The 26,634-nt window shown below is 47.5% G+C and overlaps 1 protein-coding gene across 1 annotated transcript in view; it reads right to left on the bottom strand.

Annotated features, from left to right (window-relative positions):
- Positions 1-26,634, bottom strand: part of PTK2 (protein tyrosine kinase 2) — a 241,902-nt gene that overhangs the window by 169,003 nt on the left and 46,265 nt on the right.

Raw genomic sequence — 26,634 nt, 5'->3', positions numbered from 1 at the left:
AAATTCACTGTGTTATCTATAAACAGGTTAAGTTTCTACCTATAACGGTTAAGTCACCCTGTTTACAGATAACACGTTTGTAAATGTATCATCTTTTTAAAATCACAGCCTTTAAATCTGTGGGGAAATCTCATAAGAAAGCCAAATATGTTAATTTTACTGCCTACTTTTGAAACCTTTTACGTGAGATACAAGTTCTTTCTTCACACGATAAAAATTCAACAAGAAGTCACTACGTGTACTAGGCACTGGTGATGAAAACCCCTCGGTCAAAGCCAGGTTGTCCCGTGTTAGCCAGTCCCTCAGCAGGAGAGTCAGACAGGTCACAACTGAGAACAAAACTAAACCAGAAAGTAAACAAATAAATGTCTGCTGGTGTGACAGGAGGACTTCCATTTGAATGTGAGGGAATAGCTTGGCCAAGACTAACACTCCCACTGAGAAAACTCAGATAAGTCACATTAAAAACCAGCCCAAACAATAGCTGGGAGTCTGAGACACCGTGAGGCAACCAGGACAGCAGGGAACACAGATGGAGACATGAAGAGATGACTTATCAAAGGGCATATGCCAATTCTGGGCCTTCAAGAGCGTGAAGATCAACAAAGAGCCACGGATGGGAGAAACCAGCCGGGCTTTTGACAGTGAGAGACCCAGTTATGAGCACAGGGCCCCCAGGACTCTGGTGAGCAGGACAGAGTGGAGAACTGAGTCACACACTTTGCTAGTTGTCCCCTAAGACAGTCACCAGTCCCGAAACTAAGCCCAGAGGGAGCCGGCAGCAGCTGAACAAAGCTGAAGGTCGGCAGCAGGGGCCAGGAGTCCACCCGGTTATCCCCTCCCAACCTCAGTCCGGTACAGAGGACATGACCAGCGTGACCAGTAACATCAGTCTAACCAGCAGAAAGCACTACGCCCCAGCACAGTTCACCTCTGCACGGGGAGTACCCACTAAATACGCATGTGAGGCATTCGCTAAAACTGACCCCAAGCCAGGTGAAAGAGTAAGGTTCAAGAAATACCAAAGGACTAAATTATTCAGAGTATATTCCGTGGCTAGCATTAAGCTCGACAACAACAAAATAACTATAAAATCCCCGACTGACTGGAAATGAAGCAATGTATTTCAAGTAACCCATTAGCCAAAGAGGAACTCAAAGTATTATGAATTCGAGGCTACAATTAAAAGAAAGATCAACACTACATGTAGACAGAGCTGTGCTTGGATTAAAATCTATGCTTTTTCTTTTTCTTTTTAAGAGTTTTATTTTTAAATAATCTCTACACCCAACATGGGGCTTGAACTCACAACCCTGAGATCAAGAGTCACATGCTCTACCAATTGAGCCACTCAGGCACCCCTAAAACCTATACTTTTAAATGCATATATCAGAAATGAAGACTGGAAATTAAGTATCTAAATCCATATCTCACAATACAATTTAGAAGTCAAACAAAATCAAGGTTGTTTTGAAAATAAATAAATAAATAAATAAATAAATAAATAACGCAACTGACAGCATCCAACAAGCCTGATCAAGGGAAGGAGAGAAGGAGAAAACTAACAATACTGATGATGAAGCACAACAGAAGGAGAAGGTCAAGAGTAAGAGGTAATAACACAGTACGAGATATTAGGAAGAGAGTACCGTGAACGACTTCATGCCATGGAATACGAGAGTCGAGACACACACACAGCTCTTTGCAAAGTGCAGCTCAAGCCGTAGAAAGTGCTGCGGTACAAAACCCAAAACAGAAATACAAAGTCTAAATAGACCTATTCCGTTAAAAATGGTCAACCTGTGATTAAAATTCTTCCCACAAAGGAATATTTGAATTCTTCCAACAAGTTAAGGAAGAATATTAACCTTACACAACTTCTTCCACTGAACAAATAGGGAACATATCCCAAGCTATTTTATGAGACCAGCAAAACAGTGATAGAAAACCAGACAAGGACAATAAGGGAAAGGGCACAACTCAGTCTCACTTATAAACACAGGTGCAAAAATCTTAACAAAATATTAGCAAATTTAAGCATTCCATATTTAAACATAGCATATTATGACCAAAAGGGATTCATTAAAGGGATACAAAGGTGGCTTAATATTCATTGTGAACAACAGCAAAAGCTGGAAGCGGACAATCTGTGGTCCAGCCAGACAATGGAGTGTTATTCAGGGCTAAAGAGAAGTGAGCTACCAAACCATGACAAGACTTGGAGGGACCTTAAATGCATGTTACCAGTGACAGAGGCCGATCATACTGTACGATTCCAACGACATGCCAACCACAGAGACAGTAAAATGGTCAGTGGATGCAGAGCCGGTGGGGGGGGGGGGGGGGTAGGGATGAACAGGCAGAACACAGACAATTTTCAGGGCAGGGAGAAGAGTATGACTGTTAGTGACCGATACCTGTCATGACACACCTGTCCAAACTCACATCATTACGCCACCAAGAGGAAACCCTAAGGCAAACTATGGACTCTGGGTGATCCTGATGTGTCCGTGTAGGCTTGTCCACTGTAACACATGTACCACTCTGGGGGTAGGGGGGGATGCTGGTAACGTGGGAAGCTATGCATGTACCAGGGAAGGGGGCACACACTGTACCTTCCCCTCGATTCTGTCGTAAACCTAAAACTGCTCTTAAAAAACGGTCTTAATTTTTTAAAAAGGCAATCAATTAATTCATCATATTTCAGAAATGAGAAGAACCATAGTTGTCTTAACATATGCAAAAAAAAACATCTGGAAAGTTTACCAACCACTCATGATAAAAACTCTTAGCAAAGTAATAAAAGAAAGAAACTTCCTTGATCTGATGGAGAGTATCTGCACTAAAAAATGAAATACTGGCGGGAAAGAGCCCCCTGCCGGGCCTCCACAAATAGAGTAAGGCCACGGACGCCCACCACACCGCTTCTGACTGACATCATTCTGGAAGTCCTATTAGCCAGGTTCCATGGGCGAAAAGGGAAGTTAAACACCGGGTGAGAAGCAAGGAATAAAAGTATCATTATTCACAGACTGCATGATTATGTATGAAAAAAATCTGTAAGAACATACAGAGAAACTACTGGAATTAATGAATGAATATAGCAAGGTTGCTGGACGATCCAACAAAATCAACTACACTTCGGATTGCTAGAGCAATCTCTTTTGCTCCCCAAACTAGACAGTAAGGATGACTAAACACAGTACCAACTGATTCCTGGGAGGAAACACTACATCTCCAGAGTGCTCAGAAGAGCTGACATTCTAGCGATGAAAATCACTACTCCTAATACTCAGTGTGTCAAGGGAGAAGAAGCCACACCAAAAACACTACACAAATATACTCTTATGGCCCCAAATCAATAGCAAAATCCTTCATAAGTCCTTAAGGAGTCGGCCAGAACATGTTTAAAAAGAGAAACCATCGCTCTATGACCTGAGCAAAGCACTTCACGACAGAATGTGATTTTGTTTTACAGTTTAGTTCTTTCATCTGTTTGTCAAAAATCCTATTTGTGCTATGAAATCTCAAATTGGCAATATTTCCACCATCAAGCCTTCCGTGACTCTTCTAGACAGTTTTGTATCAGATTGTGTTAACCACCACCCACCTCCCCTACTGGTGGCATTCATGTTTGTCTTTTTGTGGGTCTTGAGGATTCTGAGATCTTGGCATCGAGGCCACCTCTCTGGCGGTCACAAAACCACAAAAAGTCACAAGACTTTGGTTTAGTCAGCGTGAGGGATGGTCTCCACCGTGGAATGAGAAGTCCCAAGAGAGGCTTTTGGCGACACTGACTATTCTGTTTCCCACAACTGACAGTTCCCTGTGTTGTCTGTGCTCCCGTATTTGTTTTTCACCCGTGGCTAAAGCTGTACAGCCGGGGCTGCCGGTCTCTGCGTCTCTAAATGAAAAAAGCCCTTCACCAAGTCAGCACAGAGACGCACACCCTGCGGGGTTCGGCAACCACAGCCCCCTGTAAACTGTGGCCAGTTCTATCTTCTAGAACTTTTCAAGGCTAATCGGTCATAGGCATCTGCTGCTCCCTGTGCATGCTACGAATGATCTTTTCCAAACACCTGTCGAAGAAGAGGAAATGAAAAAACTGTACAAACTGAGACGAGCTGCCCATGGCACAGACCCACGTGAAAGGGTCTCGGACCACCTGTGGCAAAGGACCAGTTCCGATTTCCAGCCTGTCACAGATCAATACTTACGTAAGATGCAATGAGAAGGAACTTCTAGGAAAATGAAATTTAAAAATAAAAGACAAAAGCACAAAATTTCTATCATCAGAGTCACTTAACATAAAATTACTGGGGCGCCTGGGTGGCTCAGTCGGTTGAGCGTCCGACTTCGGCTCAGGTCATGATCTCATGGTCTATGAGTTCAAGCCCCGCGTCGGGCTCTGTGCTGACAGCTCGGAGCCTGGAGCCTGCCTCAGATTCTGTGTCTCCCTCTCCCGCTGCCCCTCCCCTACTCACGCTCTGTCTCTGTCTTTCAATAGTAAATAAATGTTAAAAAAATTTTTAAACATAAAATTACTGCCAAATCACTATGAAAGTTTCTAGCCAGATGCTTACACCAAGTTCTACCCCAATTTTGTCGTAAATGGTGAAATTCCAGCACCGACACCAGCCTGCCGTGCATGCTTTGCTGCGCCCCCACTGAGGCATCAGAGGGCTCTGACTTGGCACACCGCACGGGGGTCCAGGGCCTCCTGTAAAGGGAGTGTTGACCTCGCTGCTGACCAGCAGAGCCTCAGCGCTCTCTTTAACACAGGAGACACCTCAAGAAGTCCTGGGGCCCACCATTTTCTTCTCTTGGAGGAATAAGGACAATCCCAAGTCAGGGTGTCAGGAAACAAGGTATTGGGAAACGCTGGAGTTCGCTCTGAGCACCACCTCCACCCCCACGGTCTGATACAAACGTCCCATAAAACAGCACATGCAAAAGAGAAAGAACAAACACGTCCAGACTTCCTGAGATGGTACTCACTCGGGAATTCACCCGGGAACTCGCATGGTGAGACCCCACCAAGACAGCAAACTGATTACACCTGAAATATGCTGGCCCTTCAATAAAACTTGAGAAGCTTGCCAGAACTTGAGAGAAGCTGCAAAGAATGCAAACCGATACAACTAAATTAAAAAAAAGGGAAGACATAAACAAGTCTGGAGAATTTTTAAGAAGTTGGTGGTGATCCTAGTTAAAGTAAACCCTTAAACAAACTAGACTGGTATAAAAACTTTCTTCTCCCAAATTTTGTTCTTTCACACAAGATCTGGGTTTCTTCGCTCATAAAAAACCTAACCTGAACACCCTAAATTTCCTACACTGATTTTACTTAACAGAGAAGCTAACATTGCTTAAATATATATATCAGTAAGTGGCAGCTTCTATTTTCCAAGGGTAGCTGTACCGATACCTCCCATGCCCAACCCTGTTCTTCCAAGGTGACTCTGGATCTCTCTTCAACAGGTGGAGTCTCTGTTCCTTCCTTCCCCTCAAATCTGGGGGAGCCTCTGACTAGGCTAAGAAACATCCTATGCTAGGTATTAAGAGGCAAACTAGGTCCCCTTGGTTCTCTTGGGATGCTCGTTCATGAAATGGGACCGCCATGCTATCCAGAAGCGCAAGCGGCCCAAGAACGGAGCTCCGTGAACCAAAGCCTGAGCTGAGCGTCGGGCTGACAGCCAACATCAACTTCCCGGCCGCGAGGCAGCGGCACCCTGACAGTGGACCCCCTGACAGTGAACTCCCTGCTGGGCCAGCCTCGCGACCACCTGGGGGAAAGAGACAAGCTGTCCCTGTCAAGCCCTGCCCAGACTGCAGATCGGAACAAAGTAAGTAATTCTTGTCATTTTAGGACATTAAGTGTTGGGATGACTTATGATCAGCACCAGGTAACTGACAGAACATGGATTCAAACTACAGTCAGTACAGGTGGTTTCTCGCTGTGCACAGGGGCGCAGAACCGTAAGATGACCTGACAAACGTGGTCTGAACCACACCTGCCTCTTCTTCACCTCGTTCTAGAACAGAAGATACAGAGCAAGAGTCTTTCCGTTGCCTCGGCAAACTGTCACACTCCTTTCTAAGTTTTGGGCGAGCATCTAACATCTCGTCCCTGGTACGCTCAGTGTATCTCCGAAAACCCCTCTATGGTGAAGCCCTCAGGGCCATGCTCTTTTTTGTCACAACTGTTTTCTTCATTTATGTCAGCAAGTCCCCCTCTATTTACCAAGCCCATTTGACCACATTAACTAGACAGTCTGAATCAACAGCAAAGTCAACGTTCCTACAGTCTATTTTTTTTCTGTAATTCTGTTTCAGCTGGGACCCTGCAAAGTAGTCTGCACGGCGTATCTGCCCCACTGCACCTGCACACCCGCTACTCTTCACTTCCCGCCAGCTGCCGGGTTCCTGCATCGGCACGATCTCCACTTGTCACATTACAGCCTATCCAAACTCCCCACACAGGCTTTAAAAGTTGAAATAACTCCCTGATCCACTGGCCAAGTTAATGAAACTGTGTCTACGGGTCCCTATGGCGGCTTCACGCAAACCAAGGCCTCTCCCATTCTTACTACACAGTCACCAATTTCACATCTTCTTTCTTTTTAAAAAAAAATTGTTAACGGTTATTCAGTTTTGAGAGACAGAGACAGAGCGCGAGTAGGGGAGGGGCGGAGAGAGAGAGGGAGACACGGAATCGGAAAGAGGCTCCAGGCTCTGAGCTGTCAGCACGGAGCCCGACGCGGGGCTCGAACTCACAAACCATGAGATCGTGACCTGAGCCAAAGTCGGACGCTCAACCGACTGAGCCACCCAGGCACCCTTCACCTTCACATCTAAGCACAACATCACTTCCAGTGTTACCACTTCTTGTTTCAATTCTTCATTTCATCTTTGTTGGTCAATTCCTCCCTTTGATGATCCATTTTTATAAAATGTCACAGGGGTTTATCACTGGCAAAGAAGAAGGCAACGCAACCACACACTTCGCTGTGTATAAACTGAGCAGCAGATGCACAGTGGCCAGTCACGAACAGACTGTGACAGAGGTAGCGTGACTGGCCACTGATCACAATGCACATCTCTTATGTACGTAGTGATCTGTAGACTGAGTTTGTACTTTACACATTTACTCACAGTTGATACATGTGTTAAACTGAATTTGAACCATTCTATTGAGGATTAGTATCATTTAACTAAGCCACAGAAATGGATATTTGTGCATTCTAGAACCATGCCAAGCATGGGCTGCCTGTATAATAATTCAACTAATGTCTTTATTTAAAAATTGTTTTGGGGGGCTCTTGGGTGGCTGGGTCGGTTAAGCGTCCAACTCTTGATTTCAGCTCAGGTCATGATCTCACGATTCGTGAGTTCACACCCTACATCAGGCTTCTTGCTCACAGTACGGAGCCTGCTTGGGATTCTCTCTCTCTCTCTCTCTCTCTCTCTCTCTCTCTCTCTCTCTCAACCCCTCCCCCACTCAAACTCACTTTCTCTCTCTCTCTCAAAATAAATAAACTTAAAGATTGTTTTCTGAATTTCAGATAATATGGCAAATTAAATACATCATTTACTTTATTTGAGGTATCACTGTAAAAATTTTACCATATTTCTGATAATACTCGACATTCATTTTGCATATAAACTTTAAATTAATCTCTAAGATCATTAATATTGAGACCTGGAAAGTAATTGGTGAATGATTTTTGGAGACTCAAAAAAAAATCCTAAGGAAATGAGGAATGGCAAAATACAAAGAATACCATTTGTGCTGAGTTACATACAGTCTTACTTACATTTTACCTGTTTAAACATATCTGTTACTGGGGCACCTGCATGGCCCCGTTGGTTGAGCATCTGACTCTTGATTTCGGCTCAGGTCACGATCTCAGGGTTCGTGGAATTGAGCCTCCCAGGTTCTGTGCTGCCAGGGTGGAGCCTGCTTAAGATATTCTCTCTCTCTCTCTCTCTCTCTCTGTCTCTTTCCTGCTTGCTTGTTCTTTCTCCCTCTCTCAAATCAATAAACATTTAATAAGTAAATAAACATATCTGTTATTCATAAAACCCACTTAACAAGTGCTGGTAAGATGAATAGGTTTTAAACTGAAAGTTAAACATGTCAAGTGCATCATAACCTCCTTGCTCATATTTAAACTCAGAAAGATAGAGGTATATTAAAATTACTAAACAAGGAAAGGTTATGAATGCTAGAAAGAAAAGTAAGTTCAAAGGACCTGATGCACACCAGCTAGCCGTGGCAGTCAAACGGCCACTAGAGCCACTGGACAACAACATGATCTCTTCCCTTATCTTATAAAAGGAGGAAAACCTAGAAATAATTGGAAATAATCTTTTCCATATATCTAAGTAGCTCAACTCCTAAAGCAAATGTTAAAGAGATTCTGTCCTGTGATCCAGATGGAAAACTGATCCTTTCCTTCCCTGATATTACAGTCACGTCCTACACTGGGCATGCCTAACACTGCTAAACCCTTCTCATTTGCGGACTTGGAAAAAACAAAACTCTGCTTTACAAGTGCTTTGTCAACTTACAATGTTAAAAGTGATCAAGGTACACTCTGAGCTGGATTTCCTAAGCTGACTGCTCTGCTGTAGAAGCCACCTCCGTGTGCTCAGGTGGCCGTGCTGACGGCCCCTATGGGCACCTGCCCTCCCATTTAAGGCTTAAAAGTTAAAAATCGACAGCAAGGGGAGATAGGCCTTCAAGGTTGTTTACGATTTCGGCATGCTATGAAAACAAAGGGGTTTTCTCTGAAGACACCTCTAATTAAAAATGGGACAGGAAATAATGACTTATTTGAGACAGTGTCTTCAACCACACCGATCATGTGTGAAGCCTACACTAACACCCGTGAGGGTAAACGGAGCATCCCGGAGGCCATACTACGGCTTCTAGTATTTCCCATCTCATGAAGACCGCTGCCCAGCTCGACTTAATGAATCCAGAAGGACTTAAATTAGATAACCCAAATGGCCCCAACAAAAGCGAACGACAGTAGACATCTTTCTCTTGTTGGTTCAGTCTACTCAACTGTTCAACAGCCGCTCCAGTCCTCTCTGCCCTCCTAACTTTCCCGTTCCCTGTTTTTCCAGAACAGGCACATTAGCCAACAATCTGTCCAACTGCCTATTTGATTCTCTCTCCCTAAAACGTTCTTTTTCTGTTTTAAATGTTTATTTACTTATTTTGAGGAAAGAGAGAGAGAAAGAAGATGGGGGGTAGGGTAGGAGAGAGAGAGAGAAAAAAAATGAACAAGCGGGGGGGGGGGAGGGGCAGAGAGAGAATCCCAAGCAGGCTCTGAGCTGTCAGCCTTGAACACTGAGATCATGACCTGAGCCGAAATCAAGAAGTGGACATTTAACCGTCTGAGCCCCCCAGACACCTCTATCTCTAAAACTTTCTAGCAAGAACCTTTGAACTAAACCTATGAACCCAAATGGTGCTGCATTTCACCCCAAAACTGAGAACCACATTTCCTTTTATCCGCAGTACCAGAATATTATTAACCCCAAGACACCTAACTAGGCTCTGGGCCCCATAACTAGCCAATGATACTGATAGCTCCTTGAGCCCCAAGAGAGCTCAGGGAATATGAGGAACAGGAAAAACTATGAGCCTAGAGATCAACAGTCTGGGCCAACCATCCTTCCTCACAGAGCCACAGACACCAGTACGTGATCTCTTTATTTCTCTCAGGGTGTTTGTATTCCCCACCCAGACCAACTTTTAAGTACAGACTAATTGTTAAAAACAAGTCATCACGTGCAATGTATTTGTATCCCCTCAAAACAGAACCACAGAATTAATGATCAAAATGAACTCTCCAGTTACTTGCATTCTATTTATTAATAGTCCGGTGTGAAATTTTGCTGGGAAGGGTCACCAGTATGTACGTATGAGGATTTCTACGCTGGCTGGGAGTTCCCAATCTAGAGCGCGGGATCCATACGTCACAGGTAGCTATGGCACACGTACCAACCAAACCAGTGCGCGCTCTAAAGGCTCAACTCGCCGGCAAAAAGTTCACTGACTCATAGTCTTAGATGTTCTAGTTCCTCTCGACTATTGACTGGATCCAAGGTGGAACTCTACGATAGGGATCCTGGCCAAATAATTTAGGAAAAGTGAAATAACTGATGGATCACCCCCAAAAAAAGTCCACTTTGGAATCCGAGAGGGACCAACGTGTTCCAAGGGACTTTTTCTCTCAGGCCTAAGCCAACTAGAAAACCAGCCGTAACGAGGCTGTTTCTTCAACTTCACAGTTTCTTGCAACTGTTGTGTTACCAACTTCCTCTGCTGGTGGAGAGCCAGGTATTTAAATATTATAACAAAGACACTGTGCTGAGCTAAGTAAGATCCAGTTAAAGCTAGAGCAACACAAGGAACTGAAATGGACAAAAAGGGAGTTTGGAGAAACCATGATGAGGAAAACGGCCCAGAAGTGGCCTAACTAAAGAAGAGGGGCTTCCGAGAGGGCACCAGCCAGTCACACGACAGACAAACATGTCACACACACTCCACCATTTCTAGGAGCACCTCCAGGAGCACCTCCAAGTAACTGAAGCTGCCTTCCCAGACGGCCATCCATGTGCTCAAGGCAAACTTCGATAACTGCAGCCAGTCAACCAGAGGTCTTTTCAACACACAAATATAGGGGCTCCTGGGTGGCTCAGTAGGTTAAGTGTCTGACTTAGGCTCGGGTCATGATCTCACAGTTTGCGAGTTCGAGCCCCGTGTCGGGTCCTGTGCGGACAGCTCAGAGCCTGGAGCTACTTCCGATTCTGTGTCTCCCTCTCCCTCTGTCCCATCCCCCACTGATGCTCTGTCTCTCTCTCTCTCTCTCTCTCTCTCAAGAATAAATAAACATTAAAAAAAAATTTTAAGGACACAAATGTAAAGATGCTGCTTAATAATTTCCATCTTCTCTACTCTAACAGAACGGTGACATTTAGTAACACGAGTGGATGAACGAACTGGCCTAGCCGTACGGTGAAGCAGCAGAGTGTTCAGCCACGAAAGGGAATGAAGTACTGACACCTCCTCGACGTGGACAAACCTTGACAACATCCTGGTAAATAAAAGAAGCCAGAGAAAAGGCCATATACTGCATGGCGCATTGATACGAAAGTTCCGGGACGGGAGAATCCAGAGAGACCAACGGTAGAGGAGCGCTCGCCACAGGCTCGGGGGGGTTGGGGGTCGACCGGCAATGGAGCTGGACGGTGGTGCCGGATGTACAAGCTCGTGTGCATACTTAAAACCACGGAATGGTACGCTCCAAAAAGGACAGTGTCGTGTTATGTGAAATTTTGTTATGTAAACTTGATCTCAATTAAAAAAAATGTTTTTTAAGTATAATTTTTCTATCGCTCCAAAACTTCAAAAACCGACCATGCTAAGTACGGCAAAGCCGCGGAGCAGCCAGCGCTTTCACAGCCTGCCGGCTGGGCCGCAACCTGACACAGGCGCGTGGGACACGGTTTCCGCGCGAGCCGAAGAGCTCCACACGCCCTGACCGGCCGTCTCTCCCTCAAGCGTGTGCCAGAGAGAAACACAGGCACGTGTTCACCAGAAGACACACGCAGCATTCGGAGCAGCACCACGCATGCAGTTCAAGACCGGGAACCACCCAAACATCCATCAAGAATAAAACAAACTGCGCCGCGCTCTTAAGCGGAAGGCCACACGGCAACGAGAAACGAGTGAGTGCTACACGCGGCAACGTGGACCGATCTCACAGATGTTACGACTGGCCAAAGAGAATATCGACTCCCAAAACAGGCAAAACTGAGTCACGGTGGTAGAAATCAACGTTGGCTAGCTTCCCAGGGGCACCGACTGAAAGGAGCCAGGCTGTGGGGGCTGGTAACACCGTAAACACTGACAGGGGAGGGACCAGTAAAATCTACTACCAGGATACATACATGAGTCACTTCATAGTACATGTGCTTTACTTCGATTATACGCCTTTATTTACAAAATGAGAACAAAAGTTTCTGCCAGAAGGCTCTTCTGCAATAACTGACCGAAAGCAACATGCAATACTAAAGAGCACTGGCCAAAATTGTCGCCTGAGCCACAGTTACCAATCCAGCCAAGAAGAAATGAACCTCTTCTCTGTAGATGTGAGCACACGGCATGCACCGGCTTCAAGCGCCCGTCTCCTTCAGCACTCTGACTTAACCGAGCTGCCACGCTCCCCACATTTCCTTGGTACCTCCTGTTCTTAGTGTCCCTTCAAAGTTGGCTCTTTGGTCCCCTGCAATGAGCCCTGCTAGGCGCTGTGCCCTGTACTGGGTCCCTGAGCCCTAAGAGCGCCACAGACAGTGAAGCGTCGTGTCTGTGATGTTTAGAGACAGAAGAAAGAGTAACTAGCAGAGGAAATGAAGACGCTGCAGCCGGTGGGCTGGGAGGGAATCCTAGAGGCACGGCTTAGAGACCAAGTCAAGGAAGGGGTCACCCCCACTAGCTGGTCCAAGGAAGAGCCGCTGCGCCCTGAGCCGGCGATGTGGTGGGGGGCGGGGGGGGGGGAAGAACAGCCCGTTGAGAGCATCCAGAGAGCGTGTGAAGAAAGGAGGTGCACACAGGAAACGTAAGGAACTCTCGGCACTTTGCTGCCAGGGGGACAAAGACGTGGGAGCCCGCCTGAAGAGAATGCGGGGTGCTCCTGCCGGCCCCGCCGGGTGGCACGTGAAGGCCACACAACAAACACACTGACTGGAAACCAGACCAGGCGACCTGGCAGATGTTCAGTAACTACTTAATGAAAACCCCACTTTCCTCGAAAACAGTATATGCTAAGCCTCTATTCAGTAAGACAAAACTGCAGCGCCTCGCGGGCTCTGTCAGTAGAGCGTGTGACTCGATCTCAGGGTTGTGAGTTCAAGGACCACGCTGGGAGTAAAGCTTACTTAAAGAGAAAAAAAAAAAAAAAAGACAAAATTGAGTCCAGTATTACAAGGTAAAAACACAAGAAGCCTTTTACTGAATATTGCCAATGCATCAGGTACCTAAGCAGTTTCGTAGTGTGTATTATCTCATTTAGAACTTTGCGTGACAAGTTACATTAGGAGTAGCTAAGGCATCACGGTGCTGAGCTAGGACTCTGGGTTGGCTTTAAGTCCTGCTCCACAAATACACTCTGTTAGTATGTCAACAGGTCATTTGACCTATTTTTTGAACTGCAGTGTGGCGACGGCATTGATTTCACAGGACTATCACAAGGATTAAATAGAAACACATGGACAAAGACCACGCGACCCAGAGTGCGTCGTGTGTGTGACGAGGAAGATGATGCCAACAATTAAGCAGCAAACACCTGCACACCAGCCACTACGTGGCAGGGCCGCTCTGGTAATTCACTTGGTCCGTCTCATCCACACACCCGCCCCGTACGGTAGCTCCGACTGTGAGCCCGGACCCCGAGGCTCCGGGAGGCTAAGCGACGGGCCCAGCATCACACAGCTATGCGTGCCGGCACCACAGCCCGCTCTCGTCTCCACACCAGACACTTGCTCCTCCGAGCCCGGTCCACAGACTAGCAGCACAGGCAGCATCCAGAGTTGGTAAGAATCCCACCACAAACCTACTTCGCAAGGATCTGGGCTTCAAAATCACCACGTGGCCCCTGTGCAAGTTTTGTCTGGGAAACACAGCACCACGACACCTGTATCAAAACTATCAAGTTACATTATGATTTACCAGTTCATCCCCACCCCCGACCAAAGTATTATACTAGACTACGTGTAAGGTGCTTTCCTGGACATCAGGACAGAATAAAGAGACAGACCGATCATCAGGACAGCACATAGTCCCTGCCCCTACGGCCCTCATTAGAAAGACCATCGCAGACAAGTACACGATGAACATGGTGCTGAGGGAGATACTGGGAAAACAGCATCACCCAGACTCGGGGCATGGTCAAGTTCCTACAGAATAGGACTTGGTCCAAGTTGGGATCTGGAGAATAGGTACGTCAAACCCAACAGAAGACATGTCTGCCGGGAGAGGTCAACGATCCAGGTAGTCAATGCAAAGGCCAACGTGGCTTTAATTCAAACGGAAGGGAACTGAGACAAGGCCAGCTCCAGAGGCAGGTGGGAGCCTGGCTGGTGTCAGGATATGCACCCGGGCAGCAAGTAAGTCTGTGCAGACCAATCAGAAAGCTTTTGTTACAACCCGGGCAACATTAACCATGGCCCAAGAAGTGGAAACATTTGAGAGCCGCAGAAAAGTCAAAAGCATAGGGGTTGGACTAACTTGCATGCATAAGATTAAAGGAAAGGCAGGGGCGCCCGGGGGGCTCAGGTCATGATCTTGCGGTTCACGGGTTCGAGTCCCGCATAGGGCTCTGTGCTGACAGCTCAGAGTCTGGAGCCTGCTTCGGATTCTGTGTCTCCCTCTCTCTCTCTCTCTCTCTCCCCCACTCACAATCCTTTCTCTCCCAAAAATCAATAAATATTTTAAAAATAAAAAAAAAAGAAGATTAAAGGAAAGTCAGCAACCATTTTTCTTGCTCAGATCACTGAGCAGCAAAGAGCCACCAGTCTGTGGAGATACAGAACACAAGAGGGGCAGATACCGCTTGTCTGACGAAGGGGGATGAGCAAGAAATAGAACCGTTAATTCAGTCTGGTATGTGATACTGGGTACAACGCAGGCCTAAACGCCTGAACTCATGGGAGTGGAGCTGCATGGTGCCTGGAGGTCAGGACGGGGGAGGAGGGGCCGGGCGTCTGGAAGACTACTCTGGGAAGGGGAGTAAAGCTTGGCGGGCCCCATCCGCGCTCAGGCTTGGGTGGGGGGAAGCAGCTGATATTCTGGCTGGGACTCTCTGAAGTCTTTTTAAAAACCCTATCATTTCATAGCTATAACCGACTCTTTGTAACCGAGAAAGAGACCTAAATTTACCTCTGGGGAAATGTTTCCACGGGGACTCTCTTTGGGGAGCACTCTGCCAAAGCTAAACAGCATAGTGGCAAAGCCCCCGCACCCCCCCCCCCTCACTGCCATGGAGTCAAAGTGCTGCGCATGATAAAAGAGTGACTTCCCTCATGTGCAGAGACTGATTTGGACTTCATTAAGGTAAAAGCTGCTCCTGAGACAGGAAGGTCGGTATGGGGGGGCGCGGGGGGAGGGAGGGGCGGCGCTTCCAGAGTTGAGTTAAGTAATTATTTATGCAGCACTTACCGCGCCAGGACTGTTCTAAGCACTTAAAAATGAAATAATTTAGGGGCGCCTGGGTGGCGCAGTCGGTTAAGCGTCCGACTTCAGCCAGGTCACGATCTCGCGGTCCGTGGGTTCGAGCCCCGCGTCAGGCTCTGGGCTGATGGCTCGGAGCCTGGAGCCTGTTTCCGATTCTGTGTCTCCCTCTCTCTCTGCCCCTCCCCCGTTCATGCTCTGTCTCTCTCTGTCCCAAAAATAAATAAACATTGAAAAAAAAAAAATTTAAAAAAAAAAAAAAAATGAAATAATTTAATCCTCACTTTCACCTTATTTGTCCCCACTTTCCAGATGGGGGACAGAGACACGTGACCTGCCCAAAGCCACAAGGCCCAGTGCAAAGACTCAAAGCCAGTCTACCTCGAGACCGTGAACCTGCTCACCAAACCCTGCTGCTGCTGGGTCTGCTGGGTCTGCTGGGTCTGCTGGGTGTGCAACTTCACGTGAAAACCCTGTCACTATCGGGCCTCACTCCCTCACGGCGACATACAGCAGGGTGGCAGCACGGTACCGGCCCACCGTGTTGTTACCACACCCCGCCGTCATCGGCAAAGGGCCAGCCGGACTGGTGATCGCTACCGCATGCTTTTCCACGGGCTTGCTGCTTCATGGCCTCATTCACTCGTGCCTGTCCCCGCAGGCAAATGGACGTGCCACACCGCCCTTAGGTTAATTCGGTCTGAAACTATGGATTTCACCACATACGAGGCTCGGCGCTGGGACAGAGGTGTGCATATGCATACAATCCCTGCCCGGAGAGCTTCCAGCCCGGTTAAGAGAGATGTGCACACACGTGATCACTTACTTACAACTGTAGTAAGTACTACGAAAACGTGGCAACAGTAGTAAGAGTTGTAAAGGAGGAGCCCTCACTCCTTCCGTTACCACATCACAGTTGCACAGGTGCCGTAGGGCTGCAAGGAGGAGGGGCCCGAGAGGCAGCGTGGGGCCTCAGGGTCTGGGAACCTGCAATCTGGAAACTCTCACCCTTTGCCTCCAGAAAATGTTCTTGCATCATGTCTCTGGTGGTTTAATCCTCTTGTCTCTTTCTACAACTCTTGTTACTTGGATATTGGACCTTCAGAGTTCATCATTCTACTTTCTTTCTTTTCGCCTTCATTTTTCTTTCCCATACATGTTCTGCAAGATATCTTCCACATTATTTCCCACTGCTTTTATGGAGTTTATGTCTGCTTTGGTACTTTTAATTTTTCTGACTTTGACTGTACTTTTAAAAAGAATTCTGGGGGCGCCTGGGCGGCTCAGTTGGTTGAGCGTCCAACTTCGGCTCAGGTCATGATCTCACGGTCCATGAGTCCGAGCCCCGCATCGGGCTCTGTGCTGACAGCTCGGAGCCTGGAGCCTGCTTCGGATTCTGTGTCTCCCTCTCTCTCTGCCTCTCTCCCGCTCATGCTCTGTCTCCCTCGGTCTCAAAAATAAAGATAAACATTAAAAGAAAAATTTTTTTAATAAAAAGAATTCTGGAGGAGTCTGGGTGGCTCAGTCAGGTAAACGTCTGACTCCTGGTTTCGGCTCAGGTCACGATCTCACGGTTGGAGAGTTCAAGCCTCACATCGGGCTCCGTGCTGTCAGCACAGAGCCTGCTTGGGAATCTCCCTCTCTCTCTGCTCCTGTCCCACTCGCACTGTCAATCTCTGTCTCAAAAAAAAAAAGAATTCTGCTGATCTGTCATGAATACAGTATCTTCCCTTAGCTCTCTGGAGATCCTCTACTGAGATTTAAATGTTTTATCTTGTTCTTTCCTTCTGCTTGTTGTTTCATCTTTGTTGCTCAAAACTTTTCTCCCTCTCTGTGTTTGGGCTTCACATTTTGAAAGCAAAGCCTGTCTTTGTTTATTTTTTTATTGAAATATAATTGGCACATAACATAGCAGTGTTGGGAGTACAATGTAATGATCCGATATTTGTGCACACTACGGAAATGATTGCCACGCTAAGTCTAGTCACCAACCGTCACCACCCCAAGTTATAAAACAATTTTTTTCCTGTGATGAGAACTTTCAGGATTTACTCTCTTGGCAACTTGCAGGTGTTCAGTACCATTTATTATGAACTAGAGTAACAATGCTGTACATGACATCCCCACAACTTACTTATAACTGGAATACTGTGACTCCTGAGCCCCTTCCCCCACCCCCTACCCCCTCCCCTCTAGCAACCACCATCCTGCTCTTTGACCTAGTTTTGTCTTGTCCATTTGTTTGTTTTTTAGGTTCCACACATAAGTGAGATCATACAGTATCTATCTTTCTCTGAACTCCTTCACATAGCATAATACCCTCAGGATCCATTCACGTTGCTGCAAACGGAAAGATTTCATTTTTGTGGCCAAATAATATTCCAATGTACGCATGTACATGGGTGTGTATATTACACAGACACATACACACACACATCTTGTCCATCAATTCGTTAATTAATGGACACTTAGGTTGTTTCCACATCTTGGCTATTGGAAATAATGCTATAGTATACATGTATCTTTTCAAATGAGTGTTCTTGCTTTCTTTGGATAAATATCTAGTAGTGAAATTGCTGGATCGTATGGTTGATTCTACTTTTCATTTTCTGAGGCACTGCTACACTGTTTTCCACAGCGGCTGTACCATTCACATTCCCACCAACAGTACATGAGGGCTCCCTTTCCTCCATGTCCTCAGTAACACTTGTTATTTCCTGTCTTTTTGAAAATAGTCAGTCTGACAGGAGCTGTGAGGTGATAGTTCACTGTGGTTTGACTAGCATTTCCCTGATGATGAGTGACGGTGAGCACATTTTCATGTGCCTGTGGGCCATCTGGATGTCTTCTTTGGGAAAATGTCTACTCAGATCCTCTGCCCTTCCTTTAACGAGATTTTTTTTTTTCTTTTGGTATTGAGTTGTACGAGTTGTTTACAGATTTTCAATATTAGCCCTTTATCAGAAATATGATTTGCAAGTATGTTCTCCCATTCTACAGGCTGCCCTTTTGTTTGGTTGATGGCGTCCTTTGCTGTGCGGAAGCTGTTCAGTTTGATGGAGTCCCACTGGGCTGTTTCTGCTTTGTTGCAGGGGCTGTCTTTAAACACCTGGTCGTCAAGGAGCCCTGTACACGCGGGTGACAAGGAGCCCTGTACATGGGGGCGACCCGATGACCCATGTGCTGGGCAGAGTCAGCCACTTGGCTAGAGTGTTAGAATGTTAGAATCTGTCTTTTCTCTTGGACCAGTCTCCTTAGAAAAGAATGTTTCCATCTCCTGCCAGGGTTGGGCGAAAGCCTCCTGACAGGACTCTAGGAACCAAAGAGAAAGAAAGCATGCCTAACTTCTTAATCACAATTCTGAGTGCAAGAATACAAGGTCCGTAGTAAAGTTGCTAAAACTATATATGCAGACAACCCACAATGGGGACAATAATTTATTGCAAGAGCATTTCAACTGTTACGGCTTTGAAGACTTTCATGGGTTAGGCACATCCCTCAGAAAACCAAGACGAAATTACTTCTGCTTGAGCCATTCATTTTCTTTCTACAGGCAAGACACCCTAGGATTACAGGACAGCTAAAACCTCACCTAAATCACACAAATAAACTTCTGAAAGAACGAGCCCAATACAACCCTGAACCTCTAAGTGAAGAAGGCTGGAGAGTCTACAGAAGAGGCATGTCTCGGCAAAGACTTCACAGGCAATGACTTCTGAGAGAGGCCTTGATTGAGAAGCAGTGCATATTGCCTAATAATGTTGAAAACTGTGCTTGGCTCCCCCACTTGTAGCTGTGTGACCCTTAAGTTACTAGAGGTTTCGTGTCTATAAAGAAGTAGCAGTAATACCTACTCTGTTAGCTGAGATCATAAATGTGAAGTGCTTATTAGCAAGATAGATTAGAAACAAAGTTGGCATCCGCTAGGTGACAGCAGTAGTCAAGACAGGTAACCTGAATTCTCCAGGCGGATTAAAGGGGAATGCTAAGAGTTCTAAGATTGTTCTCTACATGGAAATCCTTGAAGACCCCCCAACATTTAACTGTACTTCATCAGTGCTATCATAGCCCTAACAAGTCACACTTCAGAGCTTTATGAATCCTTGTCAAAAAAGGAAACAACAGACCATCATTCCTACTATGATAGCATCTGGTAGGTTTGGAATAGATAACAAAATCCGACGACCAAATGAAGCACAAGTGTTTCTGAGAACTTCCCCTAAACGTTGCCCTATAAAAAAAAAATACGATTTTTCTAAACCGCAAATATCCCAGCAGTATACCATTCCATCACGACCTTACATAAGAGTTAAAACAAAAAGAAAACCTGACAGTCTGGGATTGTTACCGCCTCAGTGATTCCGTAGGCTTCAAAAAATGGCTAAGATTTTCACAGTAAAAAAAAAAAATAGTAGTATTAATATTAATATATGATATTCTAGAGGTATTTTGTTTTTCTTAAAAAAATTTTTTTTAAAGTTAACAAAAGAGACCTTGGGAGAGATACAACATATTGGCCTCATCCTGGTTAACAAAGTCCTGAGTTTTTTCCTCGTTTGTTTTTAATATAAGACACACACACACACACACACACACACACACACACATAACTTTCAATATAACATTTTCTGGCCAATGTAATTATAAGGAAAATTTGTATTCACATCCCCTAAACTCAATTCATAACATTAAACAAACGTATGTATGAAAAAGTCTCAAGCTGCAATCCAAATAAAGTCTGTAGGACACTGAGATCACCTGTAAGTCTGGAAAGCAAGGTGTGTGAAAATCAGAGGAACCCTATCTGTGGGAGAGACCACAACAGAGGTCTCTCCTCCATGAGCCCTGACACTTCTTACACACCATACCACACAGACATTTAGAATATAAGCAACAGAGGGGCACCAGGGGCCTCAGGTAGTTAAGCATTTCACTCTTGATTTCGGCTCAGGTCATCTCACGGTTCGTGGGATCAAGGCCCACCTTGGGCTCTGTGCTGACAACGCGGAGCCTGCTTGGGATTCTCTCTCTACCTCTCTCTGCCCCTCCCCCACTCATCCTCCCTCCCTCCCTCCCTCTCTCTCTCTCTCAACAATAAAAGTAAACATTAAAAAACCAAAAAGAACATAAGCAATGGGGGTGTGAACAAAGCTCCAGTTTGAAATGTTTCCACCTGAAGCATCAGCCACCGAGGGAACCCCATCAGACCTTCCTGGAGGCAGAGCCACACAAAAGGACCGTGCCCACGCGGGACTTCTCCACTGCGACTCCACACGCACTGCCCTTCATCACCAAACCCTCTGCTCCAGCACTCCCAGCCTCCTTCCTCAGTGTTCAGGCCTCAACTCTCCTCTCCACTTGGCTGTAGGAAACTGTTGTCTTTTTTGATATGTTTTGATCTGCATTTTTTTCTAACTAATTCCTTTAACTCAGTACTGCTTCATTATACATGTAATATTAGGGAACAGAGCGCACGTTTTCCACCTACAAACAACTGTTAACCATACTGTCTGGTAATCAAAAAACAGTATTTTAAGCATTTGAAGTCCTACGTCTTGTATTTTATTTACATAGAGTCTTCTTCCTGGGCTGTAAGGTGTCAGCAGCCTGGTTTAAGGTACTGTGTTCATGTGTAGGACCCTCCCTCTCCGTACAGAGCAATACCAGGCTTCCAGAACTGCCACGTGTGGGAGGTGTGTTCACAGCCCGATTCTGCTCGTTCTGGACTCTGAAGCCCAACATGTGGGACGCAGCAATCCGGAGTGAACAGTTCCGTGGCTTTCTAGGCTTTCTATATAGCCATGCGCACACACGCACGCACACGCGCACACACACGTGTTGGGACCACAACTCACAAAGAACAGAACACACTTTCACCAGTAGCTCCCCATCGTATGGGACTGTGACTTCCAGCACTGCCACTAGAGACCAGTGTCTCCTAACTTTACATACGCTGGTCGCGTAGGTGGAAATATCAAGGGGACAGCTCCCAACTTGTTTCACTAGGACGACACTACTTGATATCAAAGTGTCACAAAAGGAGAAAAAATTACAGATTGATACCTCCCTATACAAAAGACACAGATCTCCTAAGCAACATATCGCACATCAAATCTAACAATATATAAACCGGATAATACATCGTGATCAAGTGGGATTTACCTCAGGAATGCAAGGTTGATTCAACAATCAAAACGTAATTCATCCATTATTTTAAAAAACAGAAAGTTTCTATGATTAATAAAGACAGAAAAAGCACCTGACAAGATTCAACATCCTCTCGTGATTAAAAAAGAAGAAGAAAGGAAAAAGAAAAAGCAACTCTCAGAAAACCAGGGGCTAAAAGGAAAATTTTATTCGAAAGAAGGTATCTACAAAAACAAGACAAACTAGAACTAAATCCTACTTAACAGAACATGACAAGGACACTGTAGTGAAGGTGCCAGCCATGGCAACAGGGCAAGACAGAGAAATAAAAGACATAAAGACTGGAGAGAAAAAGGGTTTGTTTTCAGATTACATGACTATAGACTTCTTTGGATGTTCTACTCGCTCAGATAAACCACAAGAACTAATAAGTAAATTTATAGTAAAGGCACAAGATAAACTAACAAGATAATCTACTTCTACATACTAAGCCAAGAACTGGACAATTAAACCTAAAAGCCAAAAACTGTCCTTTACAATAGCATCAAAAAAGCATGGAGTCCCCACGCAAAGATCTACTGCGTGAGACCAAGAGAGCCGGCACGCCTAGCTAGCCGGACAGGTCTACCAGAAGTCACAGCGCCGTGCACAGGCCGGTTCTCCCAAACTGATGCTCGGATTCCACACAGCCCCAGTCCAAACCGAAGAGACCACAAGTCTGGCAGCTCCGGAAGCTGCTGTAACGTAACGGGCACGGCACCCCCGTTCGAGCCTGCACGCTCCGCTGAAGTCCGCGCACCACGGGCAGGACGAAAGCACGCACACCAGAGCGTCCGGGCACAGCACGGGGCCGACGGTGTGCTTGTCCTCAGAGAAAAAATACCACCGCTGGTCTGTTTTCAACCTCAAACGCCGAAATGCACAACAGGACTCACTCTGTACAACTTTTCAGGAAGAAAGGTATAAAGATGCAAACAGATTAACTAGACACGTGAGCAGAAACCCGCGTTCTGTGAGCTAAAGTCAACAACACTGCAAAACTTACACAAACGTTACCTACAGGCAAAACAAAACTACTCTGTACTAATTGTTTTAAAAAAGTTACATTTTTCTCTTTAGCTGAAAACTGATAAAATTACAAAATACAGAAAACTGTTGAATTTACAATAAATTCCTAATAGTGTGAACAATTACTGGTGAATCTGAAATCAAAGATCTGTGAACACTATTTTTAAAAAATCTGTGTCGGGGCGTCTGGGTGGCTCAGTCAGTTAAGCGTGGGACTCTCGATTTCAGCTCAGGTCACGATCTCACAGTTTGTGAGTTCAAGCCCCGCATCAGGCTGTGCACTGACAGTGCAGAGCCTGCTTGGGATTCTCTCCCTCTCTCTGCCCCTGCCCTGTGCGCTTGCACTCTAACTAAATATTTTTTTTTAACGTTTTTATTTTATTTTTGAGACAGAGAGAGACAGAGCATGAACGGGGGAGGGTCAGAGAGAGGGAGACACAGAATCTGAAACAGGCTCCAGGCTCCGAGCTGTCAGCACAGAGCCTGACTTGGGGCTCGAACCCACGGACCGCGAGATCATGACCTGAGCCGAAGTCGGCCGCCTAACCGACTGAGCCACCCAGGAGCCCCCTAAATAAACATTTAAAAAAATAAAATAATCAGTGTCACTAACCACTGAGACACCAGAAGTTTTTAAATTGTCACAAAAACCTCCATTGCCCTTCTCATGTGCCTCTAGGGATGTGGACCCCTGTCGCTGCAAGCAGACCAGATGACTGACTTCATCGCTCCTGGGGTCTGGTAGGAGTGAGGTCAGGGGTGCCTCCAGGGGCGTCTCCCCGCAGGACGGCAAGCCCCCGGGAATGGCAGCCGGTGAGCAGGGCGGGCAGGAGCGGGTGCCAGGGACAGGTGGGGACAGCAGTGCCGGCAGGAAGGCAGTCAAAAAGGACCCTCCATGACCCCAGCAGGGGCAGGCGGGGCAGGGCCACAACTGGCGCACACGCCTTCCCGCAAGGTGAAAGGTCTGAGCGCGCCCACAAGGGGAAGCTGGGACAGCAGGTGCCTCTTCCCCAAATACAACGAGGAAGGTGAAAGAATCAGAGACAAAGAAGCGACCACACCCACAGTATTAGCTCTGTGAGCCAGGGCGGGGACGGTGACAATACCCAAGGAGGGGCTGTGTTCTCCGGGTTAGGACGTCAGAAGCACGGGTGGGCCCTGCACGGAGAACACACTGCCAGCTGCTCTCCCGGGTCTCTGTTCAAGCACTGCCTGGCCGCTCGCTGTTCTTCACCCCTGCACCAGGTGCTGGTGCCCTCCCCCTCTTCCCTCTAGGTGGCGCCAGAGATGCCCGTGCATCCTGCGCTCACCTGCTCCTAGAGCTCCCACGTGCTGGGGACGTGAACACGTCCCACATCTCACGGACACTCAGCAGCACTGAGCTGAAACCAAGCAGGAGACGAGCACTATGAGAGAAAATGATCAAGGGATCTACGCTAGAACGGCCTGGTGGCTTCCAGGGGGCCCCGAGGTGGAGGGACGGCACCGGCGGCCGGGCAGCAAGGCACAGAGGCAGATGAGGTGTGCGAAGTCCGGTGGCGGGCAGAGGCTCCCGGGGAAAGAGAGAACAGCGCCAGCCGGTGGGCAGGGTGAAGACGTTCAAGAGCCCCGCTCGCACCCCTCAGAGAAACGGGGTGGTGGCACCTGCCTTCCCTACTGCCCTCTCTCCAGGAGCCTTAATGCAGCCTCCAGCTGTCGCCAGGAGAAAGGCCCGGGGTTCCCTAAACACTCCGAACAAGTTCTTTCTCAGTGCCTTCCCTGGAACTCCTACAGCGTGCAGTACCTTCCCCACCGGCATCAAACAGCACCTCCTTTAGAAAAATGCCCTGCATTTGGCCAATTCAGGGTTTTTTTTTTTCACTCAACAATTACCGAGTGCTGATAATACGTCAGGCCAGATGGATTCAGAAAGTAGGTAGATGTGAACCCGGCCCACAAGAAGTTTCCAACCAAGGAACGGGAGACCAGCAAATAAACAGCTGAATGAGTCACCAGGTGCGCCTATGTGTGCCGAGCTAAGGCAGGCACCAGAGCCCAGCCCGGTGGTTCAGGTGAGAGACAGACACACACACACACACACACACACACACACACACATACACACACACACAGGGCCATGCCCTAGGGCAGGGCCCTGAAAGTTTCCTGTTTAGAAAGAACAAATGTTCCAAGCAGAAGGAGCCGTGCAAGCACACAAGGCACAAGGGGCCACACCCAGGCAGGGTCCTGTCTGAAAACTAAGCCCAGGCAGTGTGATGGCCAGAGTCTGCCGAGGCAGAGCCAGAGGGCGAGGCCAGTGGAGAGGGCGCTGTCTCCCGTAACATCACTGGCATCAGGGTGAGCAGAGAATACACTGGAACTCAGCTCAGCATTCCTTCCTACCGAGGGCCTACTACGTGCCAGGCACTGCACGTTGTTCCCTCATGCTGGGCACTCATACAACTTAGTCACTCGTCTGGAAAGCGTTTAGCACCTTTTAATGTAAATGTATAGAGGTCTACATATTTACATAAATTTAATCATATATAGTACATATATTTTTAATCTGTCTTCCCCACGAGTCAATTAGCAACTCAAGCTGTCAGACCAGGTGGCCAGAATCCCAGAGGAGAGGCAGAGGCCCAGGGAGACAATCCCCAGGGAAGCTCTCAGGCCCTGGGAGCCGACCAAGGCCCATCTGTCGAGAGGACTAGAACGCAGCGTGTGTGCTCCAGGAAGAAACTCAAACACCAATCTACTCCTCTCACCCAACTGTTTTTAAGGCACGTGGATTAGCTAAGCCTATGAAGACTTTACTCATTCATTAGGGTAATCTTCCTTTGTGCCAATACCTTGACAAGCAGAAGAAAGCCTGACCCAATCCCTGCGTCGAGGTTTCTTTCTAGCAAGCAAGACACAGCGCAAGCCAGTACAGGTGTGATGATCCGTCACGGGAAGTGCTGTGCGAGACCCTAAGACGAGGCTCGGGGAGGGAGCATCAGGCAGAAGGTGGTTAGGCTGACCGGGCTGAGAGGTCCTTCGGGCTCAGACCTGAGAGGTCGGGAGGAGCAGGGGAGGCAGGGGATGGAGGGGCGAGCACAGGGCCAACGGCCTGACAGGGAAGAGCTGTGGGTGTGCGAGGTGCTCCCAAGTCGACACGGCAGCACTGGTGGGCAAGAGAGACCAAGGGCCCAAAGCTGGAGGTCGTGGGGGAGCCAGGTCAGGGGAGGTCGCGCGGGCCACATGACGGATCTGCGGCTTATCCGGTAGGAAGCCACCAGAGGGCTTTAGGGACGATAACATCGGGCGTTCGTTTTTCTAAACTCGCTCTGGCCACCGTGTGAAGGACGAGCGTGTGGGGAAACAGGAAGATCCAATAGGAAGCAGCTCCCACAGCCCAGGGAGGGATGAGGGTCGCACGGTCCAGAGGGGATGCCGCCGAAAGGGAGGAAGGGTGAGGAGCTCAAAACACGTTCTGGAGGCAGAACGAAGGTAAGAGGAGGAGCGTGCCGCACACGGCAGGCGTGTCAGAGAGGCGTCTGGGTCCGCGCAGGAGCACCAAGTGCAAGGGGGTCTGGCACGTCCGCGAAGACTGCGGGGACGGGTGGAGGAACAGATTTCAGGGGCAACAGCTAAGGGGCTCCTAAGTATCAGAAGTTTATGAAGAAAACAAACGTGGGCGAGGATCACAAGAGGCCGCTGACCACCGGCAGGTGAGACACAGAAGACGCGCCGCACACAGAGCCACGTGGCTGGACACGCGGGTGGAGGGAAGGAAAGAGGGAGTCTAAACACTGATACAGGGGGCGCCGGGGGGCTCGGTCAGTTGAGCGTGTGACTTGATTTCGGCTCAGGCTGTGATCTCACGGTTCGTGGGATTGAGCCCTGCATGGGGCTCTGTGCTCAGTGCAGAGCCTGCTTGGGATTCTCTCTCTCCCCCTCTCTCTCTGCCCCTCCTGCACACTCGTTCTGTCTCTCTCTCAAAATAACTAAACTTTAAAAAAATTATTACAGGGGCACCTGGGTGGCTCAGTCGGTTGGGCATCCGACTTCGGCTCAGGTGACGATCTCACGGCTTGTGAGTTCGAGCCCCGCGTCAGGCTCTGTGCTGACAGCTCGGAGCCTGGAGCCTGCTTCGGAGTCTGTGTCTCTCTCTGCCCCTCCCCCACTCATGCTCTGTCTCTGTCTCTCAA

The sequence above is a fragment of the Lynx canadensis genome, chromosome F2 (assembly GCF_007474595.2).
Source record: "Lynx canadensis isolate LIC74 chromosome F2, mLynCan4.pri.v2, whole genome shotgun sequence".
Classification (NCBI taxonomy): Eukaryota; Metazoa; Chordata; class Mammalia; order Carnivora; family Felidae; genus Lynx; species Lynx canadensis.
Note: the sequence above shows the minus strand (reverse complement) of the source record. Positions and strands in the feature narration are given on the sequence as shown.